The 17,619-nt window shown below is 48.8% G+C and overlaps 1 protein-coding gene and 1 long non-coding RNA gene across 6 annotated transcripts in view; one reads left to right on the forward strand and one right to left on the reverse strand.

The window, feature by feature from the left end:
* Nucleotides 1-17,619, forward strand: part of HRH1 (histamine receptor H1) — a 189,113-nt gene that overhangs the window by 62,651 nt on the left and 108,843 nt on the right. The gene's annotated exons all lie outside the window — the stretch shown is intronic.
* Nucleotides 97-17,570, reverse strand: LOC114109333 (uncharacterized). Of its 2 annotated transcripts, none has more exons than XR_009597458.1 (3): nucleotides 17,356-17,570; nucleotides 2,259-13,036; nucleotides 97-1,765 (listed from the first exon to the last, which is right to left on the reverse strand). It is a non-coding gene; the product is annotated as an uncharacterized LOC114109333 (long non-coding RNA). The 2 variants fall into 2 exon arrangements; XR_009597457.1 differs by lacking the exon at nucleotides 97-1,765 and having other exon boundaries at nucleotides 4,873-11,291; nucleotides 12,597-13,036; nucleotides 17,057-17,570.

Here is a 17,619-nt window from a genome sequence, read left to right on the forward strand (position 1 = left end):
GCAGGTAGGTGTTCGATGTGAGCTGGAATTCAGGAGCGGTCTAGGCTGGAGATATAAATGCGGAGTCAGTGACACGTGAGTGGTGTTTAAAGTGATGAGATCAGGGGAGATCACCAAAAAAGTGATACAGAGAAGAGACGAGGGTCGAGGGCTGAGCCCCTGGGTCGTCCCGATATTAAGAGGTTGGGAGAGAAGAGAACCAGTCAGTGGAGGAGAGTGAGAAGGGGACAACCAGGACAGCTTGGGGTCCAGAAATCAAGGCAAGAAGGGAGCAGCCAATGGGGCCAAACCATGCAGGGGACGGGGACCAAGAGCTTACCGTCGAGCTTGTCATGATGAGACTCCTGGCAGTCTTGACCAGGGGGGTCGTCTGTGGAGTAGCAGGAGTGAACACCTTGATTGGAACGGGTTTAAGAAAGTTGGGAGGGAGGCGTCGATTTAAAAAATGAGTCTACAGCCTGAAAGTAGAGAGTGTTTTATTCAGTGGGAAGATCTTAGGACTTTAAGCCCAGGAGACAGCAGGTCAAGGAGCCCTGGCAGGCTGCTCCGAGGAGGTGGGGGAAGGAGTCAGGATTCACAGAAGCTTGTAACAAAGGAGGGCAGGTGTCTGAACATCAAAGATTATTGTTAATTAAGGAAAACCAGATCTCTTCCATGTATGGGAAGATGCAAGAGTCTGGGGATTATTGAAGTCATCCCTTCCATATGCGTCTCAGCTATCTGGGGCCAGCATCCTATATTTTGATTTCTCAGTCCCCCTCCACCCAACTCCTCAGCAATCACTGCGGGGTGAGGGGTGAGGGGGTGGGAGGAGAGGTGGCATCTGCTGAATCACTGGCTTTGTTTTCCCTTTTGGGAGCCCTCGTTCACATTTGGAGGCCTGAAATCGCTGTTGGCTGTTGCATCTGTGTTTGTTAATACAGGAAAAGGCATTTCATTTCACAGAGGAATCGGAAAGACTGAGGACAGAGAGCACCTTTGAAAAGGGGAGTGTGGAAGTTAGTCGGTTGTGGGCCCGCAGTGACCTTGCCTCCTGCTATTCAAGTCGTGGTGTAGCCCTTACCCTTACAACTAGGCTCTCCCTGTGATTGGCTTTAATGAGTAGAAGGTGGCAAAAGCCACAATGGGCCAGTTCCAGGCCTAGGCCTTAAGGAGGCCTGGCGGCTTTTGGACTTTTGGAACCAGGCAGGCCTTGGGCTCAACAGGCCAAACTGAGATCCAGCCAACAGCCAGCATCAGCCACAGAACTTGTGACATCCTAGCCCAGTGGAGCCCACAGCCCAACCGATACAACATAAAACCAAATACCACCCATCTAAGCCCCTTCCACCCACCAAGCTCTTGCTCTTCATTTGCTCAGTTGTGTCCAACTCTTTGCAACCCCATGAACTGCAGCATGCCAGGCTTCCCTGTCCTTCACCATCGCCTAGTTTGCTCAAATGCACACTCACTGAGTCAGGGATGCCATCCAACCATCTCATCCTCTGTCGCCCCCTTCTCCTGCTGCCTTCAGTCTTTCCCAGCATCGGGGTCTTTTCCAATGAGTCAGCTCGTCTCATCACATGGCCAATGCACTGGAGCTTCAGCTTCAGCATCAGTCCTTCCAGTGAATATTCAGGACTTATTTCCTTTAGGATGGACTGGTTGGATCTCCTTGCAGGTCATAGGACTCTCAAGAGTCTTCTCCAGCACCACAGTTTGAAAACATCAGTTCTTCGGTGCTCAGCCTTCTTTATGGTCCAGCTCTCACATCCATACATGACCACTGGAAAAACCATAGCTTTGACTAAACAGACCTTTGTCAGCAAAGTAATGTCTCTGCTTTTTAATATTCTGTCTAGGTTTGTCATAGCTTTCCTTCCAAGGAGCAAGCGTCTTTTAATTTCATGGCTGCAGTTAACATCTGCAGTGATTTGGGAGCCCAAGAAAATAAAACTGATGAGATAATAAAAGGGTGACGGTTTGAAAGCCACTACATTTGGGGTGGACTGTTACGCAGCAATAACTAAGCCAACAGGGAGACATGAAGGAGTAGCTGGAAGGGGAAGGGGAAGGGGAGTCAAGAAGATTGTTTTGCTGTTATTGTTTTAAGGATGGGGAAATAATGGCGTGTTTGTATGCTTGCGAGAACGATCTACAGGAGGTTAAAAATGATGCTGTGAAAGAAGAGAGAGGGTTGCTGGAGAGACGTCCTGCAGCAGAGGAAGGGAGTGGGGTCCAGCGCACAACACAGATGTGCAAGAGTCAGGTCGGCTCACCTGTGGCAGTGGGTAGGCAGGATGAGAAACGGGTGGAGATGCTGGTGGGTCTGTGGACGTTCTGACTGCTTTGATGAGCTCAGTGAACTGGAAGCCCAGAATGGGGGCTGGGGAGGAGGCACAGAGACATTTAGAGAGCCAAGGAGTGAACGAATGGGGAGGTCGGGTCCAACTGCCAGGCTGCGCCGAGGGCTCTCTTAACATTCAAGGTCACGAGTTTAACGCAAGCACAGCCAGAGCGCTTGCTGTTCTCCAGCCCGGTCCAGCAGCAGCTGCACGGGGGTGGAGGCTGGGGTGGCTGCGAGCGGGACACGCCCAGGGTTGGCGGCTTGGCCAAGTGAGCGTGGAAAACAGACATGATGAGTGAGGAAGTAAAGACCTGAGGAACAGGAAGCTCAGATCAGAAAGCTCAAGACCAGGAGTGCAATGAGAAAGCAGATCACGGGGCGGGGGGAAGGAAGAAGGAGAGCAAGAAGGGAACACACTCGTGTTTTGGATCCACGTTACCAGGAGATTGCACCCAAGTGTGGATGGGTTGCACATCACGCCCAGGGAACACATTTTGATGGAAGAGCGGGCAGGGAGCCAGGAGGCTGCCAGGAGCCTGGGCAGGTGTGGAAGTGACAGCTGACACGCCTGCCTGCACCACCACCCCTCATATCCGCCCCCACCCTGCCCTGAGACAAACAGGCTCCTTTGTAATTCGGTTTCTGTTGTATTTACCCTCGGACAGAGGCTCTGTCCCTCCCCTACTTCTCCCCTGGCCTCTGAACCTCCCCCTCCCAGGTTTCAGAGCTGAAAGCTCCTCAGAGGAGAACGGTTCACCCGGGAGCCTTCTCTCTCCAGAACATCCTGAACAGCCAAGTCCAGAGCACAGAGGCGAGCCGCAGTCCCAGCATCTTGGCAGCCGGAGAGCCAGCCTTGGCTTCCAGGCTGAGAAAGCAAGGTGGTCTGGCCACACACAGCCCAGACCTGTTGACCCCTCACCACGGGCACACCCCAGGATTCTGGGAAGAAAGCCAGACCCTATCAAGAGATGCCCCCCCCCCAACACGCTCCCACACCTTTCTGTGTCCGCCCAGCTATCAGCGGCCCTCCTGCAGCAGAATCATCTATTAAAAAATGCAGATGACAGGGCTCCTGCCCCAAGCTGGTAGTAGCATCTAAGGAAGCTTATTTCCTTCAAATTCCCCTGGGGTGCCTGCAATGTGGGAGACCCAGGTTTGATCCCTGAGTTAGGAAGATCCGCCGGAGAAGGGAATGGCTACCCACTCCAGTAATCTGGCCTGGAGAATCCGATGGACAGAGGAGCCTGGTGGGCTGCATTCGAGGGGGTCGCAAAGGGTCGGATATGACCAAGCAACTAACACTTTCACTTTCCCCCGGTGGTCAAGACACAGTCAAGGTTGGAAAGGGCCTCTTCCTCTCTGTGGGCCTCAGTCGCCCCCGTTTGTTATCACAGTTAGCCCAAGAGTCTAGATGGAGGCTTATGGAGGTGGGGGGCGGGGGGGCTGATGGCTTTTCTAGCTCTTGGTCTGAAGAATCTGAGAGGCTCCAAGAGGGCCAGAGGAATCTGCCTGCCGATGCTTGAGGCTGAGTCAGGCTCTCACACACCTCTCAGGTGCCTCCCAGGAGCCTCTCAGGTGACCAGGGTGAGTCCCAGGCGGGCCAGGTGTGAAGGGTGTCACTGCACAGGCGGAGGGAGGTTCCTCCGCTCCCCGTCACCCTTCCCCTTATCCACCCAAACCCCCTCTCCTCCCTGACCAGCTGCCGCCCACCCTGAGATTTCTCTCGGTAAAATCTTCACTGCCACATCTCTCCGATCCCCCCTACTGCGGGGGCAGGGGTTGGGGGAGGCTGGTGCTGGTGCGGGTTCTGTACAGCCTGGAGGCAGGGAGAGCTGGGAAATGGGGAGAAGATTCGATCAGGCTGAGTCACTTCAAGAAGTGGGTGGAGAGACCAGTCCCAGACATTTTTCATGGCTATAGCCATGGGAACTTGTCGATCAGGGGAGCCCCAGGATGGATTTTCACTTAAGAAAAGTCACTCCGCTCCTGCCCTGGTGGAGCTGGGACTGACGGCAAGAAGCCAGCCAGCCGTGAGGTTGCACGAGACCAAGAATTCTGAGCCTGTTCGGGTACCCACCGCCTAGGCTGGGGTGCGGGGAGGAGGAGGAAGGACAGGTGACGACCGCGGGAGCCGATTGGCTGGCGGCGCAAAGGGGCGGAGTCAAGGGCAACCAGTGTTTGGCTTGAGAGCCTGAGGGATTGATTGCAAGTATCGTTCAAGGAGGTGCGAAAGCGTGGAAAAGGACAGTATTGTCTCCGGATTTAAGCCCCTAATGCCAGGCACGTGCGTAGCAGACCGGCTGTAAAGGTACTGAGGTGCTTCCATGTCCTCTTGGTGAGACCTGGGCAAGACTGTTTCTGTTTTTGTGGCAGGAAAGTGACCTGGGCTTTGACAATAGGGTTACTGTCCCCACCGGACCCAAAGGTACTCTGGTGTGAATTTAAAAAAGGCGACTCCCAGAGAATGGGAGAAAATAATTACAAACCAAATGTCTGATATGCGTCTAGTGTCTAGAACATATTAAAAAAATTCTTAAGGTCAATACTAAAAAAGCAAACAACCCAGCTGATTCTTTTTATTTAAATGGACTAAAGTTGAATAGACACTTCTCCAGAGAAGACATACAAATGGCCAATAAGTATATGCAAAGGTGCTCAACATCATTAGTCATTAGGGAAAAGCAAATCAAAACCAAAGAGATACAACTTCACCCCCATTCAGATGGATGTATAAAAGGGTGGGGGGAAGATAAGTTGGCAAGGATATGAACAGCCTTTAGGATTCTCAGACATTACCAATGGAAACGTAGAATGGTGCAGCTGCCCTGGAAAACAGTTTGGTGATTTCTGAAAAAGCCAAGCATAGAATCACCGTTGGGGTGGTGGTGCCTGGGACCCCCATGGTGGCTCAGTGAAGCATCCGCCTGCTAATGCAGGAGACTTGGGTTAGATCCCTGGGTTGAGAAGATCCCCTGCAGAAGGAAATGGCAACCCATTGGAGTATTCTTGCCTGGGAAATCCCAAGGACAGAGAAGCCTGGTGAGCTACAGTCCATGGGGTCACAAAATGATCCAGCAGTTGCATTCCCAGGTATATACCTAAGAGAGTAAAAAGCATAGGTTCATAGGAAAACTTGTACAAGAACATTCATAGCAGCATTTTGCATAACAGTGCAAAAGAAGTAACAACCCATGTGTCTATCCACTGAAGGATCAATACAGAAAATGTGAAAGATCCGCACAATGGGATATTATACAGCCATAAAAAGGAATGAAGTGCCTGTATATGTTGCGCCATAGACAAACCTCAAACACGTTATGCTGCGAGAAAGAAGACAGTCACATCAGACAACATCGTGGAGTTGATCCCAAAACAGAAAGAAGATTAATGGTTGCAGAGGAATAGGGGGAAGACGAGAATTGGGAAATACAGAGGTATCTTGGGGGTTGATGGGAATGTTCTAGAAATGGACAGTGGCGATCACTGAACAAAACTGTGAATGTACTGAGGCCACTCAAGAAGTAAAAGGAGCCCTTCTTCCCTTTAGGTACGGGGCCAGCTCTGAGATCTCTCTCTGCACAGCCTTCCAACTAAAATTTCAGCAACACGAATTCGCTAACCAAGCCTCTTCCACACACCCAGTCTTGCTCATTCCTGTCACTCCAGCTGTGCTCCCTTTTTCACTTCACACACCCCAGGAGCCTCCTGGGGACTCACTGTGGCCCCTCAGAGCCTCCCTTGCCCACCCTCTCCACTAAGCCACCTCCCATTTCAGGCCCCTGCTCCCCACTCCCCTCCTCCTGGAGCCTCTCCTAGAGGAAGCCCGCTGACCTCCCATCTACCATATGCACTTCTAACCATACCCAGTTGTGCTGGCTTTTACCCTGGGCTTTGCCACTTAAAGCCTGTGTGACTTTGTGAGAATCATGTCACTTCCCTGGGCCTCAGTGTTCCCCATCTGTAAAATGTACATTGCCACGTGCCTTAGTCTACTCACCTAAACCCAGGTGGTTTAAACAACACAGGCTTACCTTCTGTCAGTTCTGGAGGCTAAACTCTGAGGTCAAGGTGCTAGCCTGATTGGATTCTGGTGAGACCTTTCTCCATGGCTGATAGAGAGCTATCTCCTCATAAAAATGAAAAGTCCAGGTTAGGCAGGTGCAGCTGGATCTAGGAGGCCAAACGGTATCACCAGGCACACAGCTCTCTTTCCTTTGGAGTGGCCACTGCCCTCCTGGACCGAGTGCTGTGTGCTTACCTCTTCATGGCACCAGGGTGGCACATTATTTTTGAAATGTTAGCCTCTGTGGTTTGTTTTTTTTTTAAGGAAATTTCAATTTTTTAAAAATTGAGGTATAATTTTATATATGATAGAATACACAAATATTAATTTTACCTGTCCTATACCTGTGTTACCAATCCCAAGATCAGAGTCTTCCAGAAGTCACTTTCAGTGCCCCTCATGGTCAATGACAGTTGCCCCCCACTCTCCCCCAGAGATAACCACTTCCAAAACTATAGATTAGTTCTGAACTTCCTATAAGTAGAATATATAATCTTTACTCTTTCGTGTTTGGCTTCATTTATTCAGAATGATGATGTTGACGTTTGTGTTTCGTGGACAGCAGTAGTTCACCTGCTTTTATGGTCATGTGCTATCCGTTAGTATGAACTTACCTAAAGTGTGTTTTTGCAAGCTCCTGTTGATAGACATTTGGGTGTTTCAGTTCAGTTCAGTCGCTCAGTCGTGTCCAACTCTTTGCAGCCCCATGGACTGCAGCACACCAGGCTTCCCTGTCCAACACCAACTCCTAGAGCTTGCTCAAACTCATGTCCACCGAGTTGGTGATGCCATCCAACCAACTCATCCTCTGTCATCCACTTCTCCCACTGCCTTCAGTCTTTCCCAGCATCAGGGTCTTTTCCATTGAGTCAGGTCTTCGCATCAGGTGGCCAGAGTATTGGAGCTTCAGCTTCAGCCTCAGCCCTTTCAGTGAATGTTCAGGACTCATTTCCTTTAGGATTGACTGGTTTGATCTCCTTGCAGTCCAAGGGACTCTCAAGAGTCTCCTCCAACACCACAGTTCAAAAGCATCATTTCTTTGAGGCTCAGCTTTCTGTATGGTCCAACTCTCACACCCAGGGTTGTGATTAATTCTTGGGTTGTTTAACTTAACTAAAGTGTGTTTTTTCAAGCTCTTGTTGATAGACAGTTGGGTTGTTTTCAGCTTGGGGCTTCCCTGATAGCTAAGTTGGTAAAGAATCCACCTGCAAAGCAGGAGACCCCAGTTTGATTCCTGGGTCAGGAAGATCCACTGGAGAAGGAATAGGCTACCCACTCCAGTATTCTTGGGCTTCCCTTGTGGCTCAGCTGGTAAAGAATCTGCCTGCAGTGTGGGAGACCTGGGTTCGATCTCTGGGTTGGGAAGATCCCCTGGAGAAGGGAAAGGCTACCCAGTCCTGTATTTTGGCCTGGAGAATTCCATGTACTCTATAGTCCATGGGGTTGCAAAGAGTCAGACACGACTGAGTGACTTTCACTTTCACTTTCCAACTTGGGATATGATGAATAAGCTGTTAGGATTTCTGCACAGTCTTTCATAGATGTATGTTTTCATTTCTCTTAGAGATATACCTAGGAGTGGACTTTCTGGATCATAAGATAGATCTGCCTTTATTAAGGCTGCAGAGCGGTGTTCCATAGTGCCTGTCCTATTTCACATTCCCACCACCTGAGGGAAGAGTTCCAGTGCGTCCACACCCTGGCCAACACTTGATTGTGTCAGTCTTCTTAATTTCAGCCATTCTGGGGAGGGATGGGGGAATGGAGGGAGCTCATCATGTTGTTTTTCTGTCTTGCTAATTTCTGTTACCCAGAAGCCTTACACGCACCTCCATACCCCTGGCGTTATAACAAAAAATAGTAGATGATTGTTTCAAGCCTACTGTTCTTTCTCTGGCCCTGCAGAAAAAGAGAAACTGGAATCTTTGCCTGGTTTTTCAGTTTCAAAAGGGCAACAGGAAAAGTCTCTTGTGTGTTATGACATGATTGATATGGGAAAGGGCAGGGAGTTCAAAAGCAAGATTCTGCCTTCCTGAATCCAGACCAAACTTTCTAGATAAGAGTGAGGAGAGACCTGAAGCATCAGGAAAGGGGAAGATGGATGGTATATCCCTGGAGGGAAGAGACACTTGAACCTGCTGCTTGCACAGCCATAGCCCTCGGAGAGACCATGGAATCCTCGAGGAAATTAAATGTGGAAAGGACCTGCACTCTTCTCCTGGGCAGATTCTCAAGTGGAAAGAAGTGACTGTGTGGCTGAGCAGAAGAACCTCATATGTCTAACAGACCTCCCTGTGTGCCAGGGGCCATGGGAGCTTGAGCAATGGTTCAAGGGCCACAGAAGCAGCTGAGAGAGGGGATGAAACTTCAAGGGACAACTTAGCAGTGGCCTGGGTGTATGGGTGACCCCTCCTCCGATAGGAATAAAGATGTCTCAACAGATATCAGCGGGGATAAGTGATGACACAGCTCAGACACTCCCCACAAGATCCCTGGAACTGAAACACCACCCCCAGAGAAAGAGGAAAGTCTCAGCTTTGCCTGAGATTAAGGTTTCCCACCTAATACGGGAGATCATAGCCCAGACTGAGCTTATTTAACCAAAATAATGTTACCTTTCTTGCTCACCTGAGCTCGTGGACTGAACTTGGACCTGTTGCATTTCTCATCCTGTATTAGGTTTGTCTTTTTATTTTCCTTTCGTCTCCTCGGGACTGTGAGCAACCGGAGGTCAGGGATAAGGTCTGATTCTTCCTGGAGTCAGCAACCTCCTGGCCCAGTACCTGGCTCAGAGCAGGGGCTTGGTGAAGATTTGTTAAATAGTGATTGTAAATTCCCTGACAGCAGGGGGAGAGAGGGGGCTCCATAGCTGGGCATCCAGTCTGGGTAGTGCCCTGTGCTGTGTTATCTAGCCTGGCTGCCCTTAGAGATCAGACGGTGATTATCCCAATTTTCAGATACGCACGTTAATAGCCAGCCTTTACTGAGCACTCACCAGGCTCCAGGCACAGCACATTAGCTCATGTAATCCTGACTAGAACCTGATGCAGCTAACACTATGATTACCCCCATTTTACAGATGGGGAAACTGAGGCTTAGAGCAATGAAGTGATTGTGATGGGGTTTGAATCCAGGCTGAGTGATTCCAACACCCCTCAGCCCATTCCCTGCCCTGTACCCATGCTCCCTTCTTGGCCCGCGCTTCCTCCTTCATCCCTGCCCATCTCATTGGCAAACTCCCTTCACAACCCCCCATGCCTGTTCTGACTTCTTTGCTGCTCAACAATGGAAATACTCACTCTTTCTTCACTCACTCCCTTGCTCCTGTAACATTTTATTTTTAGGATTTGTATAAATTGAGACTTTCTTTATTTGCATGTAGGAAAAAAAATCCTAAATAATAGTGGCATAAGAAATAAGATGATTCTTTCTCTCCTGTGTGAAGTAAGTATAAACATAGAAATACAGGGCTGATAGAGCAGCTCCGTGGTGTTGGTGACTAAGGCTACTTTTATCTGTTCCAACATCCTAGTATGGGGGTCCCTTCACAGTTCAAAACGATTACTAAAGCTCCAGACATTGCATCTAAATTCCAAGCAGCAGAAAAAAGGGAAGATTTGCTGTTCCCTTTAAAAAGACTTCCCAGAAACTCCCACAACATTTCCTCCAACATCTCATGGACCAAAATTTTGTTACATGACCACAACTCATTATAAGGGAGACCAGGAAATACAATCTTTTAGTTGGATGTTGAAAGAATAGCTATTAAGAAAAAAACTGCAATCTCTGCCGTGTCATTTCCTTAGCATTTATCACATCATATGTGGGATAGTTTATCTGGATAACTGTCTCCACAGCCAGCATTTCTTGAGGGCAGATTCTTGTCATCTTTATCCTCATCTCCCAAAGTCTAGCATACACTGGAGACACTTGAACAGAGGATTAGGTAACTGGGTCTTACTTTTCCTTGGATACCCTGAGGCCCACTGCATGGTTCTCTGCCCACAACAAGCCTCCAATAATTGTTGAATTGAAATGAATTTAACTGTCCCTGGCCTCCACGTCCTCATTTTCAAAATGGGTATAAATGACCTCAAAAGTCAATCCCAGTTTGGACACAGTGTCCATTGTATAAAACTGGAAATATTTATGTTAAAAAATGAAAACCTCAGTAGTTAAGCAGTGTGAATAGCTTTTGTTCTTTCTCTTTCTTCTTCACGAATACACACACACACACATATTTTCATATATACTTTGCATATAAATAGAACCCACTTTACATACCACTCTATAACTACTTGTTTTACTTACTAACGTATGAAGGGACTTCTGCTTCTGCCTGTGACAAACTAACTTGTAGAGAGAGATCAACCCTCTCAATTAACAACTAGAAGACCTAGATAAAGTGGTTGAAAAGAAAATTAAAATCTGTTAGAAGGCTTCAAAGAGCTATCCAGGAAGCCAGGAGTTGAGTGCTGGAAATCCCAGAGTATGAGAGCCTGAAGTCAATGTGCTTCCCCATGAATTTGCCAGTTTGAAAGTAGCTGGATAAAGAGACTGAGCAGAAGGCACGTGCTGACACAGGCCAGGCAGAGTTTTCTGCAGTCTCACGGGTCTGGAGAGACGGAAACAATTTATGAAGCACACAGACTTATCCATAGTAGAATCTGCATGCTGGAAAGAACGCCAGAGATGACGTAATTAGATATTTCATCTTGTGGATGTAGCAACTGAGGCCCAGAGATGCTGAGTGAGTTGCCCAGGGTCACACAGCAAATGGGTCGAGCCTCCTGGCGCAACCTTCCTGCACTGTATTGTTCTGTGGCTGTATTGCTCTGCTCTATAGCAAACCAATGTGCTCCCTCAACCGCCAGCTCCCCATTCATCTCCACATATCATAGCCTGAGAGAGAGACAGAGAGAGAGAGAAAGATCAGTTTAGCCTCATTCCTGATGGTGATTTTCAATAAGTAAAAGTACTTCTTAAAAAGGAAACCAGCAAAAATCTCTTTGTTAAAACTACTGGGCATTTTTCCTAATTAATGAAGTAATACAAATTTATTAATGAAATGTTAGAAAAATACACAGGTATGTGAAAACCAAGAACACCCACAGATTTTTCTCTCCTTCCCACCTATCTCCGATACAACCGCTTTAAGCTTTTTAATACATAAATAGGTGTATTTTTTCACAAAATGAGTTTATAACTTACTATTTTTTAAGGTTCTATTTTTTAAATAAATTTATTTATTTTTAATTGAAGGATAATTGCTTTAAAGAATTTTGTTTTCTGTCAAACCTCATTTTGACTTTCATATTATTATCAGTTTTCACATAATTCCATATGCTGTAGTACAATCGTATCTGTATAACAGTCTACTCTATCCATATGACTGTGTGCGTGCTAAGTCTCTTCAGTCATGTCTGACTCTTTGAGACCCTGGGGACTATAGCCCACAAGACTCCTCTGTCCATGGGATTCTCCAGGCAAGAATACTGGAGTGGTTGCCATTCCCTTCTCCAGGGGATCTTCCTGATCCAAGGATTGAACCCATGTCTCATGTCTCCTGCTTTGGTAGGTGGTTTTTTTTGTTTTGTTTTGTTTGTTTTGTTTTTTTTACCACTAGTGCCACCTGGGAACCATAATTAAATTAATTGGTTAATTAAATTAACCAATTCCCTGTGGTTAGATATTTGGATTATTTTACTACGTGCAGTCCTGCAATAAATATCTTTATGCATATCTTGGTGACATCCATGGTTATTTTCTCAGGAAAACTTCATAGGGTATGGAATAATAGTCTGAACATTTTTAAAGGTGTCATCACCTGGCTCCAAAGTACCCTCCAGGAAGGCGGTAGCAATGTTTACTCCCCCCAGCAGTGTATAGCAAACCAATGTGCTTCACTTGATGGGGGATGGAGGGAGCAATCTAGCCACTCCGGCCAGATGTGTGTGAGTCTAGCCCAGCTTCCTTTAAATGGATCGCTTCACAGCATGCCAACCTAACTATATTTAGAGTGGAGAAGTCAGACGACCTGCCCAAGGTTGGAAACCCTAGAGCTGAGTCAAGGGCCAAATTGAAAGGGTCAATATTGACAGCTCTAAGTCACATGCTTGCTACTTGGTCCACTTGCGTCCTGAAGGAGGCATGTCCCCTCTCACAAACGGAGCCGGAAACTAACAAGGGAAGGGCCGTGTCGCCTACCTGCGGCAGCCGTAGGAAACATGACCGCTTGGGTCTCTCAGCCTCCAGAGTGCGGAGTCCCCAGAGATGGCTGAGTTCATAGCATGATGGGCAGGGGGCTGGACCTGCACTCTGCCAGAGCCACCGGCCCACAGCTTGGCGCACAGTCTGGGATCCCCACGTGAGTGGCATCATTTCCTCTGGGTCTTCAGCAGGCTGCACCTTTCCCACCTCCCCTGTGCGCATGCCAGCGAACTCCGCTGGCGCATAGGGGATCTCAGCGTTCTCAGCTCAGACTTTCACTGAGATTTGTTTCAGGTCAAAAGACAGATTCGATGCCTGCTTGGCTGGTTGTTGGGTTACCCTGGGCAAAGTCCCTTCTTGTCTCTGGAGCTTCTTAGTCTCCACATGTGAACAAGGAAGCTGGTGGCCTGGATTTGGTGGGATGTGAATCCTGTTTCCTAGAGGAGAGGGAAGAGGGAGGGACTCAGTTCCTGAGTACCCACCAAAGCCATACACTTTGCAAACACAGGTGTATTTAACGTACCAGGGCTCTGCGAGGAAGCAGACATCTGTGCCTGTCCAGCACTGATGCCCCCTCATTCCGCTCACAGCACCCTGGTTTTCTTTTTTTTTAATATTAATTTATTTTTGGCTGTGATTGGTGTTTGTTGCTGTGTGCGGGCTTTCTCCAGCTGCAGTGAGTAGGGGCTACTCTTTGCTGTGGGGCAAGGGCTTCTCACTGGGTTGGTTTCTCTTGTTGCAGAGCACAAACTCTAGGCATGTGGGCCTGAGTAGTTGTGGCGCATGGGCTCAGCTGCCCCATGGCATCAAACCTGTGTCCTCTGCAGTGGCAGACAGATTCTTAACCACTGGGCTACCAGGGAAGCCCCACCCTGATTTTCTTTTATAGAACCATCTCTCACCCACTTCTAGTCCTGGTGACTTGGGGAGGACTGACCCCCCCGTCCCATTTTGGTTATAAAGGCATGTGACTCAGGTTTGGCCAATCAGAGCAACTATGATGGTTTCAGGGCTGGGCATATGACTTAAGCCAGGCCAATGGGAATCCGATCTAGGATGTTTGCTGGAGCTTTGGAGAAGGAAGTGATCTCTTGGCTTGAGGCTGCTTAACGGGCCATTTCGGCCTCCCTATGGAGAGACCTGGGCTTCCCAAGTGGCTCATGGTAGAGAATCCACCTGCCAAGTAGGAGATGTGGGTTTGATCCCTGCGTCAGGAACATTTGCTGAAGAAGGAAATGGCAATCTACTCCAGTATTCTTGCCTGGAGAATTCCATGGACAGAAGAGCCTGGCAGGCTATAGTGCAGGGGTCGGAAAGAGTCAGACACAGCCAAGCAACTAAACAGCAGCAGCAGCAGCATAAAGAGACCTAGCCTGCTAATAAAACTGATGCAAAATTTAAAAACAGTCAAGAGACTTCTCTGGTGTCCCGTTGGCTGGGATTCCACCCTGGGGCTCGATCCCTGACTGGGGAACTCGATCCCACATGCAGCAACTAAGAGTTCACCTGTTGCCACTCAAAAACCCCACATGCCTCAGGTAAGACCTGGAGCAGCCAAATAAATAAATATTTTTAAAAAGAAGAAGAAAACAGTCAAGAGATAAAGACAGATTCATGACAACTTCCCTTGAGCTTCTGGCATGGACTGTGTCTGAGTCCAGAATGACTTCCTGCATTTTTCAGCTTAAAGCCCATTTGGGCTAAAGCTGGTTACAATTGGGTTTAATGTATCCTGCTACTAAAAGTTCATCACTAAAATCCTAGACGCAGCATAGGCATTATTATTCTCATTTTACAGGTGAGGAAACAGGCTCAGGGAAGCAAAGGAAGCAGAGAACTAACAAGTGGCAGAACAGATATTTTGAATCAACTTCTTTTACAAAATTAGAGTTAACTCATGGGCTTCCCTCCATCCCCGGGTCAGAAAGATCCCCTGGAGAAGGGAATGGCAACCCATTCCAGTATTCTTGCTTGGAGAATTCCATGGACAGGGGAACCTGGCGGGCTACAGTCCATGGGGTTGCAAAGAGTTGGACACTAACTCTCTAGTTAGTTAGTTAGTGAGCGACTCACTAACACACACACATAGTTAACTTACAATGTTCTGTTAGTTTGAAGCATACAGCAAAGATTCAGTTACACACATTTTTTTTTTCAGATTGTTTTCCGTTATAAGTTATTACAAGATAGTGGGTCTAGTTCCCTGTGCCGTACTGTAGGTCTGTGTTTTTTACCTATTTTACATGTAGTATATATATATGGGGAGAAGGCAACGGCACCCCACTCCAGTACTCTTACCTGGTGGGCTGCCGTCTATGGGGTCGCACAGAGTCAGACACGACTGAAGTGACTTAGCAGCAGCAGCAGCAGTATATATATGTTAAACCCAAACTTGTAATTTATCTCTGTTTCTTTTTAATCCATACCTCTAGTCTCTACTCAGGGCCTCAAGTGATTCCTCCTTTTTAGTTTTCATTCACAAACCACAGAAGTAAAAGAGGCTTGTGGATCCAGGCTGATCCAGGTTCCAGACCTGCTTCAGCTGCTTTCTACCTGTCTGATCTTGAGGTGACTCACTGGCTGTATTTACTAAACACATCTCCTCGTCTCTTTGTTCCTCAGTTTTCTCATCTGCAGAATGGCAGGTTAATAGTATCTATCTCATAGGATTATTGTGAATAGACAAAATAGATTATGTAACACTTTTGGACTAGCCTGGCAAACACTAAGTGTGACCCAAGGGCTAGCTATTATTTTTCTTCTGCTGCCTGTATCTTCTTAGGAAGTTGGCTATTCCCTCTCCACCCCACACACCCAGGATATGGCCTGAGTTATCTCATGATACATCAGTTTCAAATGCCATAAGAAAACAAAACACACCCTGGTCGTGAGGGACCTCAATTAATGTCTGATGTGCTGTTTTTCAAATATTGATGTTTCTCAAAATGCTGATCACTGTGGGCTTTAGTAGGTCTAAAACCAGCCCAGGAAGTGAAACTTTGCAGAGGAATTCCAAATAATCAAGCCTTTGCTGAATTGCAGAAAGGCGAGAGGGGATGGATATGGACCCAGCCATTTCCGCGGGCCCTTCCCCTTCATTCCTATCAGCCCTACAGCTGTGGAGAGCAGAAATGCATTTCCTCTAGAGTTTATAACAGTTGCTACCACAAGTGCTCACTCAGTTCCAAAGGGTGCAAGAGTCTGGTAAAGTGTAAAATATGGAGGCCTTGGAGAATCACCAGGGAATGGAGAGGGCTTACTGTGGACTCAGGGTGAGTCCTGGTCGTGGGGCTATGCTAAGGCACAGGGGGCCGGTCAGAGGAACACCTGGGAAATCCATTGCCTCTCGGTTTCATAAAAGTCAGAGTCACATGGTCTGCCAGTTATCCAGAATCCAGTCTCCTCTTTCCCCTCAAATCCCCACCTTGTAGACAGGCTCAATGATCTATGAGCTACCATTTATGGAGCACTTGCTAACTCCTTTACATAAATGATCTCGTGGAACTTTCCGGCAGCCCCATTGAGACGAAAGTACAGTACAATAATTATGACTTTGAATCTTGGAGCCAGGCTGCATAGGTTAGGCTCCCAGTTCTCCTGTGTGACCTTGAGTAATTTACTTAGCTCCTCGTACCTTAGTTCTCTTCTCTGCAAACTAGTGATAATAATGCTAAGTCACTTCAGTCGTGTCCGACTCTGTGCGACCCCATAGACGGCAGCCCACCAGGCTCCCCCGTCCCTGGGATTCTCCAGGCAGGAACACTGGAGTGGGTTGCCATGTGATAATAATAGTTCCCACGGATTCAGGGCTGTTGTGAGGATTGAGTGAGTAAGTACTTGCAGCATTTAGAGGGGTGCATGGCACAGTGACAGCTGTTTTTATTAACCCTCATTTTACAGATGTGGACCCTGGGGTGGGAAAGCCAGATCACCCACGTACCATACACAGGTCATGAAGCTGGGCCTGAAAATCACTGCACCATTTCACTACCTCTGGGTGGAATTTACCTGCACTCAATGGAAGCTAAGATATCGCCATGAAATAGCCCCAAACCCACACCCAGCCACCTCTCTTTTTTTTTGGCCCCGCAGCAGGGTATGCGCGGATCTTAGTTCCCAGGACCTGGGATTAAAACCCATGCTCTCTTGCAGTGAAAGAGTTGGTCCTAACCACTGGACCACCAAGGAAGTCCCTCCCTCCTTCCAAACACCCATCTCCCCGACTAAGTTTAGGTGTCTCTTTTGGAGTGTTGAGATAAGATGCTAGTTGAGTGGCTCCAGTGGAGTTTTCCTGGCATTGAGGAAAAGGAGAGAATTCTGCTTCTTCGGTCCCCCGGATCAAGGCAGCTGGCAAGAATTCTCAGGCTCCCAGCATCAGAGGCAGAGGAGACCTGCAGAGGAACCACACCCCCACACACACCCCCCACCCCACCCTGAGGATGCTAGCAGGAACTCACTGCGTTTTGAAACTTGAGCTCATCTGAGCAGCAGGAGAGAAACAGCTGGCGGGCGAGGAGAGGTGGAGTTCTAGACCCGGGGCGGGGTTGGGGGGGCGGTGTCTCTCTAGATCCCGGTGGAGCCTCTGGGGGTGGGGTGCCTGTCTGTCAGCCCTCGTCTCCGCGGCGCCCCTTCGTCCCTCCCTCCGGCAGGGCCGTGGGACTGAAGTGTCACTGGCGGTCAGTCGGCTGTGGCTCCCTTGGCCAAGCGGCATCGCGGCTCCGCCTCTGCCGCTCCGGGCCTCCTCGGGCTGACTTACCTCTGGGCGCGCCCGCAGGTGTGCGCGGGGCGGAGGGAGTTCTCGCCCGGCTTCTGGGCTCCTTTCCCCGCTCGCTCCCCACCCGAGGAGCCGCGCCCCCGAGCCGGGCCCCAGGCAGGGGCGCTCGGGGCCGCCCCTCGGTCCCCGGGGCGGGAGTGGAGGGAGAGAGGTGGCGCCCCTCGCGCCGCCTGCAGGCGCGGGGGCGGCCGCGGCGCGCGGAGCCGGGGGCGGGGAGCGGCAGGCCCGGGGCCCGGGTCTCCGCCT

The sequence above is a fragment of the Ovis aries genome, chromosome 19, assembly GCF_016772045.2.
Source record: "Ovis aries strain OAR_USU_Benz2616 breed Rambouillet chromosome 19, ARS-UI_Ramb_v3.0, whole genome shotgun sequence".
NCBI classification, from domain to species: domain Eukaryota; kingdom Metazoa; phylum Chordata; class Mammalia; order Artiodactyla; family Bovidae; genus Ovis; species Ovis aries.